This window comes from Salvelinus fontinalis, unplaced genomic scaffold, assembly GCF_029448725.1.
Source record: "Salvelinus fontinalis isolate EN_2023a unplaced genomic scaffold, ASM2944872v1 scaffold_0145, whole genome shotgun sequence".
NCBI classification, from domain to species: Eukaryota; Metazoa; Chordata; class Actinopteri; order Salmoniformes; family Salmonidae; genus Salvelinus; species Salvelinus fontinalis.
This window is the reverse complement of record NW_026600354.1, coordinates 231,122-244,614: the sequence shown is the minus strand read 5'-3', so window position 1 is coordinate 244,614 and position 13,493 is coordinate 231,122.

The window sequence follows — 13,493 nt, the reverse complement described above, 5'->3', positions numbered from 1 at the left end:
CCTGGTCATAATGATGGTGGTCGATTAGACCCATCCAGTCCCTGGTCATAATGATGGTGGTGGATTAGACCCATCCAGTCCCTGGTCATAATGAAGGTGGTGGATTAGACCCATCCAGTCCCTGGTCATAATGATGGTGGTCGATTAGACCCATCCAGTCCCTGGTCATAATGATGGTGGTGGATTAGACCCATCCAGTCCCTGGTCATAATGATGGTGGTGGATTAGACCCATCCAGTCCCTGGTCATAATGATGGTGGTGGATTAGACCCATCCAGTCCCTGGTCATAATGATGGTGGTGGATTAGACCCATCCAGTCCCTGGTCATAATGATGGTGGTGGATTAGACCCATCCAGTCCCTGGTCATAATGATGGTGGTGGATTAGACCTGACCCATCCAGTCCCTGGTCATAATGATGGTGGTGGATTAGACCCATCCAGTCCCTGGTCATAATGATGGTGGTGGATTAGACCCATCCAGTCCCTGGTCATAATGATGGTGGTGGATTAGACCCATCCAGTCCCTGGTCATAATGATGGTGGTGGATTAGACCCATCCAGTCCCTGGTCATAATGATGGTGGTGGATTAGACCCATCCAGTCCCTGGTCATAATGATGGTGTTGGATTAGACCCATCCAGTCCCTGGTCATAATGATGGTGGTGGATTAGACCCATCCAGTCCCTGGTCATAATGAAGGTGGTGGATTAGAACTGACCCATCCAGTCCCTGGTCATAATGATGGTGGTGGATTAGACCCATCCAGTCCCTGGTCATAATGATGGTGGTGGATTAGACCCATCCAGTCCCTGGTCATAATGAAGGTGGTGGATTAGACCCATCCAGTCCCTGGTCATAATGATGGTGGTGGATTAGACCCATCCAGTCCCTGGTCATAATGATGGTGATGGATTAGACCCATCCAGTCCCTGGTCCTAATGATGGTGGTGGATTAGACCCATCCAGTCCCTGGTCATAATGATGGTGGTGGATTAGACCCATCCAGTCCCTCGTCATAATGATGGGGGTGGATTAGATCTGACCCATCCAGTCCCTGGTCATAATGAAGGTGGTGGATTAGACCCATCCAGTCCCTGGTCATAATGATGGTGGTGGATTAGACCCATCCAGTCCCTGGTCATAATGATGGTGGTGGATTAGACCCATCCAGTCCCTGGTCATAATGATGGTGGTGGATTAGACCCATCCAGTCCCTGGTCATAATGATGGTGGTGGATTAGACCCATCCAGTCCCTGGTCATAATGATGGTGGTGGATTAGACCCATCCAGTCCCTGGTCATAATGATGATGGTGGATTAGACCCATCCAATCCCTCGTCATAATGATGGGGGTGGATTAGATCTGACCCATCCAGTCCCTGGTCATAATGATGGTGGTGGATTAGACCCATCCAGTCCCTGGTCATAATGATGGTGGTGGATTTGACCCATCCAGTCCCTGGTCATAATGATGGTGGTGGAATAGAACTGACCCATCCAGTCCCTGGTCATAATGATGGTGGTGGATTAGACCCATCCAGTCCCTGGTCATAATGATGGTGGTGGATTAGACCCATCCAGTCCCTGGTCATAATGAAGGTGGTGGATTAGACCCATCCAGTCCCTGGTCATAATGATGGTGGTGGATTAGACCCATCCAGTCCCTGGTCATAATGATGGTGGTGGATTAGACCCATCTAGTCCCTGGTCATAATGATGGTGGTGGATTAGACCCATCCAGTCCCTGGTCATAATGATGGTGGTGGATTCGACCCATCCAGTCCCTGGTCATAATGATGGTGGTGGATTAGACCCATCCAGTCCCTGGTCATAATGATGGTGGTGGATTAGACCCATCCAGTCCCTGGTCATAATGAAGGTGGTGGATTAGACCCATCCACTCACTGGTCATAATGATGGTGGTGGATTAGAACTGACCCATCCAGTCCCTGGTCATAATGATGGTGGTGGATTAGACCCATCCAGTCCCTGGTCATAATGATGGTGGTGGATTAGACCCATCCAGTCCCTGGTCATAATGATGGTGGTGGATTAGACCCATCCAGTCCCTGGTCATAATGATGGTGGTGGATTAGAACTGACCAATCCAGTCCCTGGTCATAATGAAGGTGGTGGATTAGAACTGACCAATCCAGTCCCTGGTCATAATGAAGGTGGTGGATTAGACCAATCCAGTCCCTGGTCATAATGATGGTGGTGGATTAGACCCATCCACTCCCTGGTCATAATGATGGGGGTGGATTAGACCCATCCACTCCCTGGTCATAATGATGGGGGTGGATTAGACCCATCCAGTCCCTGGTCATAATGAAGGTGGTGGATTAGACCCATCCAGTCCCTGGTCATAATGAAGGTGGTGGATTAGACCCATCCAGTCCCTGGTCATAATGAAGGTGGTGGATTAGACCCATCCAGTCCCTGGTCATAATGAAGGTGGTGGATTAGACCCATCCAGTCCCTGGTCATAATGATGGTGGTGGATTAGACCCATCCAGTCACTGGTCATAATGATGGTGGTGGATTAGACCCATCCAGTCACTGGTCATAATGATGGTGGTGGATTAGACCCATCCAGTCCCTGGTCATAATGATGGTGGTGGATTAGACCCATCCAGTCCCTGGTCATAATGAAGGTGGTGGATTAGACCCATCCAGTCCCTGGTCATAATGATGGTGGTGGATTAGACCCATCCAGTCCCTGGTCATAATGATGGTGGTGGATTAGACCCATCCAGTCCCTGGTCATAATGATGGTGGTGGATTAGACCCATCCAGTTCCTGGTCATAATGATGGTGGTGGATTAGACCCATCCAGTCCCTGGTCATAATGATGGTGGTGGATTAGACCCATCCAGTCCCTGGTCATAATGAAGGTGGTGGATTAGACCCATCCACTCACTGGTCATAATGATGGTGGTGGATTAGACCCATCCACTCACTGGTCATAATGATGGTGGTGGATTAGACCCATCCAGTCCCTGGTCATAATGATGGTGGTGGATTAGACCCATCAAGTCCCTGGTCATAATGATGGTGGTGGATTAGACCCATCCAGTCCCTGGTCATAATGATGGTGGTGGATTAGAACTGACCAATCCAGTCCCTGGTCATAATGAAGGTGGTGGATTAGAACTGACCAATCCAGTCCCTGGTCATAATGAAGGTGGTGGATTAGACCAATCCAGTCCCTGGTCATAATGATGGTGGTGGATTAGACCCATCCACTCCCTGGTCATAATGATGGGGGTGGATTAGAACTGACCAATCCAGTCCCTGGTCATAATGATGGTGGTGGATTAGACCCATCCAGTCCCTGGTCATAATGAAGGTGGTGGATTAGACCCATCCAGTCCCTGGTCATAATGATGGTGGTGGATTAGACCCATCCAGTCCCTGGTCATAATGATGGTGATGGATTAGACCCATCCAGTCCCTGGTCCTAATGATGGTGGTGGATTAGACCCATCCAGTCCCTGGTCATAATGATGGTGGTGGATTAGACCCATCCAGTCCCTCGTCATAATGATGGGGGTGGATTAGATCTGACCCATCCAGTCCCTGGTCATAATGAAGGTGGTGGATTAGACCCATCCAGTCCCTGGTCATAATGATGGTGGTGGATTAGACCCATCCAGTCCCTGGTCATAATGATGGTGGTGGATTAGACCCATCCAGTCCCTGGTCATAATGATGGTGGTGGATTAGACCCATCCAGTCCCTGGTCATAATGATGGTGGTGGATTAGACCCATCCAGTCCCTGGTCATAATGATGGTGGTGGATTAGACCCATCCAGTCCCTGGTCATAATGATGATGGTGGATTAGACCCATCCAATCCCTCGTCATAATGATGGGGGTGGATTAGATCTGACCCATCCAGTCCCTGGTCATAATGATGGTGGTGGATTAGACCCATCCAGTCCCTGGTCATAATGATGGTGGTGGATTTGACCCATCCAGTCCCTGGTCATAATGATGGTGGTGGAATAGAACTGACCCATCCAGTCCCTGGTCATAATGATGGTGGTGGATTAGACCCATCCAGTCCCTGGTCATAATGATGGTGGTGGATTAGACCCATCCAGTCCCTGGTCATAATGAAGGTGGTGGATTAGACCCATCCAGTCCCTGGTCATAATGATGGTGGTGGATTAGACCCATCCAGTCCCTGGTCATAATGATGGTGGTGGATTAGACCCATCTAGTCCCTGGTCATAATGATGGTGGTGGATTAGACCCATCCAGTCCCTGGTCATAATGATGGTGGTGGATTAGACCCATCCAGTCCCTGGTCATAATGATGGTGGTGGATTAGACCCATCCAGTCCCTGGTCATAATGATGGTGGTGGATTAGACCCATCCAGTCCCTGGTCATAATGAAGGTGGTGGATTAGACCCATCCACTCACTGGTCATAATGATGGTGGTGGATTAGAACTGACCCATCCAGTCCCTGGTCATAATGATGGTGGTGGATTAGACCCATCCAGTCCCTGGTCATAATGATGGTGGTGGATTAGACCCATCCAGTCCCTGGTCATAATGATGGTGGTGGATTAGACCCATCCAGTCCCTGGTCATAATGATGGTGGTGGATTAGAACTGACCAATCCAGTCCCTGGTCATAATGAAGGTGGTGGATTAGAACTGACCAATCCAGTCCCTGGTCATAATGAAGGTGGTGGATTAGACCAATCCAGTCCCTGGTCATAATGATGGTGGTGGATTAGACCCATCCACTCCCTGGTCATAATGATGGGGGTGGATTAGACCCATCCACTCCCTGGTCATAATGATGGGGGTGGATTAGACCCATCCAGTCCCTGGTCATGATGAAGGTGGTGGATTAGACCCATCCAGTCCCTGGTCATAATGAAGGTGGTGGATTAGACCCATCCAGTCCCTGGTCATAATGAAGGTGGTGGATTAGACCCATCCAGTCCCTGGTCATAATGAAGGTGGTGGATTAGACCCATCCAGTCCCTGGTCATAATGATGGTGGTGGATTAGACCCATCCAGTCACTGGTCATAATGATGGTGGTGGATTAGACCCATCCAGTCACTGGTCATAATGATGGTGGTGGATTAGACCCATCCAGTCCCTGGTCATAATGATGGTGGTGGATTAGACCCATCCAGTCCCTGGTCATAATGAAGGTGGTGGATTAGACCCATCCAGTCCCTGGTCATAATGATGGTGGTGGATTAGACCCATCCAGTCCCTGGTCATAATGATGGTGGTGGATTAGACCCATCCAGTCCCTGGTCATAATGATGGTGGTGGATTAGACCCATCCAGTTCCTGGTCATAATGATGGTGGTGGATTAGACCCATCCAGTCCCTGGTCATAATGATGGTGGTGGATTAGACCCATCCAGTCCCTGGTCATAATGATGGTGGTGGATTAGACCCATCCACTCACTGGTCATAATGATGGTGGTGGATTAGACCCATCCACTCACTGGTCATAATGATGGTGGTGGATTAGACCCATCCAGTCCCTGGTCATAATGATGGTGGTGGATTAGACCCATCCAGTCCCTGGTCATAATGATGGTGGTGGATTAGACCCATCCAGTCCCTGGTCATAATGATGGTGGTGGATTAGAACTGACCAATCCAGTCCCTGGTCATAATGAAGGTGGTGGATTAGAACTGACCAATCCAGTCCCTGGTCATAATGAAGGTGGTGGATTAGACCAATCCAGTCCCTGGTCATAATGATGGTGGTGGATTAGACCCATCCACTCCCTGGTCATAATGATGGGGGTGGATTAGAACTGACCAATCCAGTCCCTGGTCATAATGATGGTGGTGGATTAGACCCATCCAGTCCCTGGTCATAATGAAGGTGGTGGATTAGACCCATCCAGTCCCTGGTCATAATGAAGGTGGTGGATTAGACCCATCCAGTCCCTGGTCATAATGAAGGTGGTGGATTAGACCCATCCAGTCCCTGGTCATAATGAAGGTGGTGGATTAGACCCATCCAGTCCCTGGTCATAATGATGGTGGTGGATTAGACCCATCCAGTCCCTGGTCATAATGATGGTGGTGGATTAGAACTGACCCATCCACTCACTGATGGAGTGAGGAGTGGAACCTGTTCTGCTAGCTAGCTGGTCCTCTCCTCACCACTCCTCTGTGTTTATGGAGGAGGAGGAGGAGGAGGAGGAGGAGGAGGAGGAGGAGGAGGAGGAGTGGAACCTGTTCTGCTAGCTAGCTGGTCCTCTCCTCACCACTCCTCTGTGTTTATGGAGGAGGAGGAGGAGGAAGAGTGGAACCTGTTCTGCTAGCTAGCTGGTCCTCTCCTCACCACTCCTCTGTGTTTATGGAGGAGGAGGAGGAGGAGGAAGAGTGGAACCTGTTCTGCTAGCTAGCTGGTTCTCTCCTCACCACTCCTCTGTGTTTATGGAGGAGGAGGAGGAGGAGGAGGAGTGGAACCTGTTCTGCTAGCTAGCTGGTCCTCTCCTCACCACTCCTCTGTGTTTATGGAGGAGGATGAGGAGGAGGAGGAGTGGAACCTGTTCTGCTAGCTAGCTGGTCCTCTCCTCATCACTCCTCTCTGTTTATGGAGGAGGAGGAGGAGGAGTGGAACCTGTTCTGCTAGCTAGCTGGTCCTCTCCTCAACACCCCTCTGTGTTTATGGAGCAGGAGAAGGAGGAGGAGGAGTGTGACCTGTGGCTTTATCTCTGACAGACAACCTATCTCTGTCTCTGACTCACTCACTCATACACACAGATACATACGCACACGTTATGGGGCTGACTCATAGCAGCACAGGTCATTCAGATCCTGTGTGACAGAACACACACCAAAGACAAACTGTGTGTGTGTGTCCTGTCTGTTTGCATACTGTGTGTGTACTGTGTGTTTGCATACTGTGTGTGTACTGTGTGTTTGCATACTGTGTGTGTACTGTGTGTTTGCATACTGTGTGTGTACTGTGTGTTTGCATACTGTGTGTGTCTGTGTGTGTTTGCATATACAGTGCATTCGGACAGTATTCAGATATTGTAATATAGATTAAAACATATATATTTCTTTATCAATCTACACACAATACCTCATAATGCCGAAGCATGCACATTTATAAAAAAATAATAATAAAACACTTTTGTGTCGTCAGAAAACTTAATGCTGGTGTTGGAGTCGTGCCTGGCCACACAGTCATGGGTGAACAGGGAGTACATGAGGGGGCTGAGCACTCACCCCTGAGGGGCCCCCGTGTTGAGGATCAGTGTGTCAGACGTGTTGTTACCTACCCTCACCACCTGGGGGCGGCTCGTCAGGAAGTCCAGGATCCAGTTGCAGAGGGGGGTGATTAGTCCCAGGGTCCTTAGCTTAGTGATGAGCTTTGAGGGCACTATGGCGTTGAACGCTGAGCTGTAGTCAATGAACAGCATTCTCACATAGGTGTTTCTTTTGTCCAGGTGGGAAAGGGCAGTGTGGAGTGCAGTAGAGATGGCATCATCTGTGGATCTGTTGGGGCGGTGTGCTAATTGGGGTGGGTCTAGGATTTCCGGCATGATGGTGTTGATATGAGCCATGACTTTCCTCCTTCATATCTCCTCCATACCTCCCCCTTCATATATCCTTCTCCATACCTCCTCCTCCATATCTCCTCCATTTCTCCACTATAGCTCCTCCATATCTCCTCCTCCGCATCTCCTCCATACCTCCTCCTCCATAGCTCCTCCATTTCTCCTCTATATCTCCTCCATACCTCCCCCTTCATATGTCCTTCTCCATACCTCCTCCTCCATACCTCCTCCTTCATATGTCCTTCTCCATACCTCCTCCTCCATACCTCCTCCTCCATACCTCCCCCTTCATATGTCCTTCTCCATACCTCCTCCTCCATACCTCCTCCTCCATACCTCCTCCTCCATACCTCCCCCTTCATATGTCCTTCTCCATACCTCCTCCTCCATATCTCCTCCATTTCTCCACTATAGCTCCTCCATATCTCCTCCTCCGCATCTCCTCCATACCTCCTCCTCCATAGCTCCTCCATTTCTCCTCTATATTTCCTCCATACCCCTCCATATCTCCTCCTCCATACCTCCTCCTCCATACCCCCTCCTTATCTCCTCCTCCATACCTCCTCCTCCATATCTCCTCCATTTCTCCTCTATATCTCCTCCATATCTCCTCCTCCGCATCTCCTCCATACCTCCTCCTCCATATCTCCTCCATTTCTCCACTATAGCTCCTCCATATCTCCTCCTCCGCATCTCCTCCATACCTCCTCCTCCATAGCTCCTCCATTTCTCCTCTATATTTCCTCCATACCCCCTCCATATCTCCTCCTCCATACCTCCTCCTCCATACCCCCTCCTTATCTCCTCCTCCATACCTCCTCCTCCATACCCCCTCCTTATCTCCTCCTCCTTATCTCCTCCTCCATACCTCCTCCTCCATACCCCCTCCTTATCTCCCCCTCCTTATCTCCTCCTCCATATCTCCTCCTCCATACCTCCTCCTCCATACCCCCTCCTTATCTCCCCCTCCATATCTCTTCCTCCATATCTCCTCCTCCTTATCTCCCCCTCCATACCTTCTCCTCCATACCCCCGCCTTATCTCCCCCTCCATATCTCCTCCTCCATATCCCCTCCTTCATATCTCCTCCATACCTCCCCCTTCATATATTCTTCTCCATACCTCCTCCTCCATATCTCCTCCATTTCTCCACTATATCTCCTCCATATCTCCTCCTCCGCATCTCCTCCATACCTCCTCCTCCATAGCTCCTCCATTTCTCCTCTATATTTCCTCCATACCTCCTCCTCCATACCCCCTCCTTATCTCCTCCTCCATACCTCCTCCTCCATATCTCCTCCTCCATATCTCCTCCTCCATATCTCCTCCTCCATACCCCCTCCTTATCTCCTCCTCCATACCTCCTCCTCCTTATCTCCTCCATACCTCCCCTTCATATATCCTTCTCCAGACCTCCTCCTCCATATCTCCTCCATACCTCCCCTTTCATATATCCTTCTCCATACCTCCTCCTCCATACCCCCTAGATTATCTCCCCCTCCATACCTCCTCCTCCATACCCCCTTCTTATTTCCCCTTCCATATCCCCTCCTTCATATCTCCTCCATACCTCCCCCTTCATATATCCTTCTCCATACCTCCTCCTCCATATCTCCTCCATTTCTCCTCTATATCTCCTCCATATCTCCTCCTCCGCATCTCCTCCATACCTCCTCCTCCATAGCTCCTCCATTTCTCCTCTATATTTCCTCCATACCCCCTCCTTATCTCCTCCTCCATACCTCCTCCTCCATACCCCTCCTTATCTCCTCCTCCATACCTCCTCCTCCATATCTCCTCCTCCATACCCCCTCCTTATCTCCTCCTCCATACCCCCTCCTTATCTCCTCCTCCATACCTCCTCCTCCATACCTCCTCCTCCTTATCTCCTCCTCCATACCTCCTCCTCCATACCCCCTCCTTATCTCCTCCTCCATATCCCCTCCTCCATTACTCCTCCATACCTCCTCCTCCATATCTCCTCCATATCTCCTCCTCCATACCTCCTCCTCTGTACCTCCTCCATATATTCTCTGTACCTCCTCCATATTTCCTCCATACCTCCTCCTCCGTACCTTATCTCCTCCATATCTTCTCTGTACCTCTTCTGTACCCCCTCCTCCATACCTCCACCTTATCTCCTCCTCCATATCTCTTCCTCCATATCTCCTCTTCCATACCTCCGCCATACCTCCACCTTATCTCCTCCACACCTCCTCCTCCGTACCTTATCTCCTCCATATCTTCTCTGTACCTCTTCTGTACCCCCTCCTCCATACCTCCACCTTATCTCCTCCTCCATATCTCTTCCTCCATATCTCCTCTTCCATACCTCCGCCATACCTCCACCTTATCTCCTCCTCCATATCTCTTCCTCCATATCTCTTCCTCCATATCTCCTCCTCCATATCTCTTCCTCCATATCTCTTCCTCCATATCTCCTCCTCCATATCTCTTCCTCCATATCTCCTCCTCCATATCTCTTCCTCCATATCTCCTCCTCCATACCTCCGCAAACCCTCCACCTTATCTCCTCCTCCATATCTCTTCCTCCATATCTCCTCCTCCATATCTCTTCCTCCATATCTCCTCCTCCATACCTCCACCTTATCTCCTCCTCCATATCTCTTCCTCCATATCTCCTCCATACCTCCTCCTTCATATCTCCTCCATATCACCACCTCCATACTTCCTCCTCCATAGCTCCTCCTTCATATTTCCTCCATATCATCTCCTCCAAATCACCTCCTCCATACCTCCTCCTTCATATCTGCTCCATTTCACCTCCTCCACACCTCCATCATAGCTCCTCCTTCATATTTCCTCCTCCGTACCTGCTCCTCCATACCTCCTCCATATCTCCTCTGTACCTCTTTTGTACCTCCTCCTTCATATCTCCTCCTCTGTACCTCCTCAGTACCTCCTCCTCCAAATCTCCTCCATATCTCCTCCATACCTCCTCCTCCTCCATATCTCCTCCTAGATACCTCCTCCATATCTCCTCCATATATCCTCCATACCTCCTCCGTACCTCATCTCCTCCTCCATACCTCCTCAAAATATTCTCTGTACCTCCTCCGTACCTCATCCTCCATATCTTCTCTGTACCTCCTCCATACCTCCTCCATACCTCCATCTTGTCTCCTCCTCCATACCTCCTCCTTCATATCTCCTCCATATCACCTCCTCCATACCTCCTCCTTCATATTTCCTCCATATCACCTCCTCCATATCACCTCCTCCATATCTCCTCCTTCATATCTCCTCCATATCACCTCCTCCATATCACCTTCTCCATACCTCCTCCTTCATATCTCCTCCATATCACCTCCTCCATACCTCCTCCTTCATATCTCCTACATATCACCACCTCCATATCACCTCCATATCACCACCTCCATACTTCCTCCTCCATAGCTCCTCCTTCATATTTCCTCCATATCAACTCCTCCATTTCACCTCCTCCACACCTCCTCCATATCACCACCTCCACACCTCCTCCTCCACACCTCCTCCTCCATAGCTCCTCCTTCATATCTCCTCCTCCTCTATCATATCTCCTCCATATCACCTCCTCCATAGCTCCTCCTTCATATTTCCTCCTCCGTACCTGCTCCTCCATATCTCCTCCGTACCTCCTCCATATCTCTTCCCCCATACCTCCTCCGTACCTCCTCTCTACCTCCTCCTTCATATCTCCTCCATATCTCCTCCTCCATACCTCCTCCTCTGTACCTCCTCCATATCTCCTCTGTACCTCTTTCGTACCTCCTCCTTCATATCTCCTCCTCTGTACCTCCTCCGTACCTCCTCCTCCATATCTCCTCCATATCTCCTCCATACCTCCTCCTCCTCTGTACCTCCTCCTCCATATCTCCTCCTAGATACCTCCTCCATATCTCCTCCATATATCCTCCATACCTCCTCCGTACCTCATCTCCTCCTCCATACCTCCTCAAAATATTCTCTGTACCTCCTCCGTACCTCATCCTCCATATCTTCTCTGTACCTTCTCCATACCTCCTCCATACCTCCATCTTATCTCCTCCTCCATGTCTCCTCCTCCATACCACATCCTTATGTCTTCCTCCATACCTCCTCCTCCATATCTTCTACAACATACCTCCTCCTCCATATCTCCTCCATACCTCCTCCTCCATATCTTCTACAACATACCTCCTCCTCCATATCTCCTCCATACCTCCTCCTCCATATCTTCTACAACATACCTCCTCCTCCATATCTCCTCCATACCTCCTCCTCCATACCTCCTCCTCCATATCTTCTACAACATACCTCCTCCTCCATATCTCCTCCATACCTCCTCCATATCTTCTACAACATACCTCTCCCTCCATATCTCCTCCTTCATATCTACTCCATATCACCTCCTCCATATCACCTCCTCCATACCTCCTCCTTCATATCTCCTCCATATCACCACCTCCACACCACCTCCATACTTCCTCCTCCATATCACCTCCTCCATATCTCCTCCTCCATACCTCCTCCTTCATATCTCCTCCATATCACCTCCTTCATACCTCCTCCTTCATACCTCCTCCATACCGCCTCCTTCATATCTCCTCCTCCATACCTCCTCCTCCATATCTCCTCCTCCATACCTCCTCCTCCATACCTCCTCCTCCATATCTCCTCCTCCATATCTCCTCCTCCATATCTCCTCCATATCACCACCTCCACACCTCCTCCTCCATAGCTCCTCCTTCATATCTCCTCCTCCATACCTACTCCATATCTCCTCCATACCTCCTCCATATCACCTCCTTCATGTCACCTCCTCCATACCTCCTCCTTCATATCTCCTCCAAATCACCACCTCCACACCTCCTCCTCCATACCTCCTCCTCCATACCTCCTCCTCCATACCTCCTCCTTCATATCTCCTCCATATCACCTCCTCCTTAACTCCTCCTTCATATCTCCTCCATACCAACTCCTTCATACCTCCTCCATCATATCTCCCCCTTCCATATCTCCTCCTCCATACCTCCTCCTCCATAGCTCCTCCTTCATATCTCCTCCTCCATACCTCTTCCTTCATATCTCCTCCATATCACCTCCTCCATACCTCCTCCTTCATATCTCCCCCACATATCTCCTCCATACCTCCTCCTTCGTACCTCCTCCTCCATACCTCCTCCTTCAAATCTCCTCCATATCACCTCCTCCATACCTCCTCCTTTATCTCCCCCACATATCTCCTCCATACCTCCTCCTTCGTACCTCCTCCTCCATACCTCCTCCTTCATATCTCCTCCTCCATACCTCCTCCTTCATATCTCCTCCATATCACCTCCTCCATACCTCCTCCTTCGTACCTCCTCCTCCGTACCTCCTCTTCCTTATCTCCTCCTCCATATCTCCTCTTCCATACCTCCTCCTTCATATCTCCTCCATATCTCCCCCTTCCATATCTCCTCCTCCATAGCTCCTCCTTCATATCTCCTCCTCCATACCTCCTCCTTCATATCTCCTCCATATCACCTCCTCCATACCTCCTCCTTCATATCTCCTCCATACCTCTTCCATACCTCCTCCGTACCTCCTCTCTACCTCCATATCTTCACCTCCATAGCTCCTCCTCTGTACCTCCTCCATATCTCCTCTGTACCTCTTTTGAACCTCCTCCTTCATATCTCCTCCTTCATATTTCCTCCATACCTCCTCCTCTGTACCTTCTCTGTACCTCCTCCTCATCTCCTCTGTACCTCCTCCGTACCTCCTCCTCCATATCTCCCCCAATATTCCTCCTCCTCTGTTCCTCCTCCATACCTCCTCCTCCTCTGTACCCCCTCCTCCATATCTCCTCCATACCTCCTCGTCCTCTGTACCCCCTCCTCCATATCTCCTCCATACCTCCTCCTCCTCTGTACCCCCTCCTCCATATCTCCTCCATACCT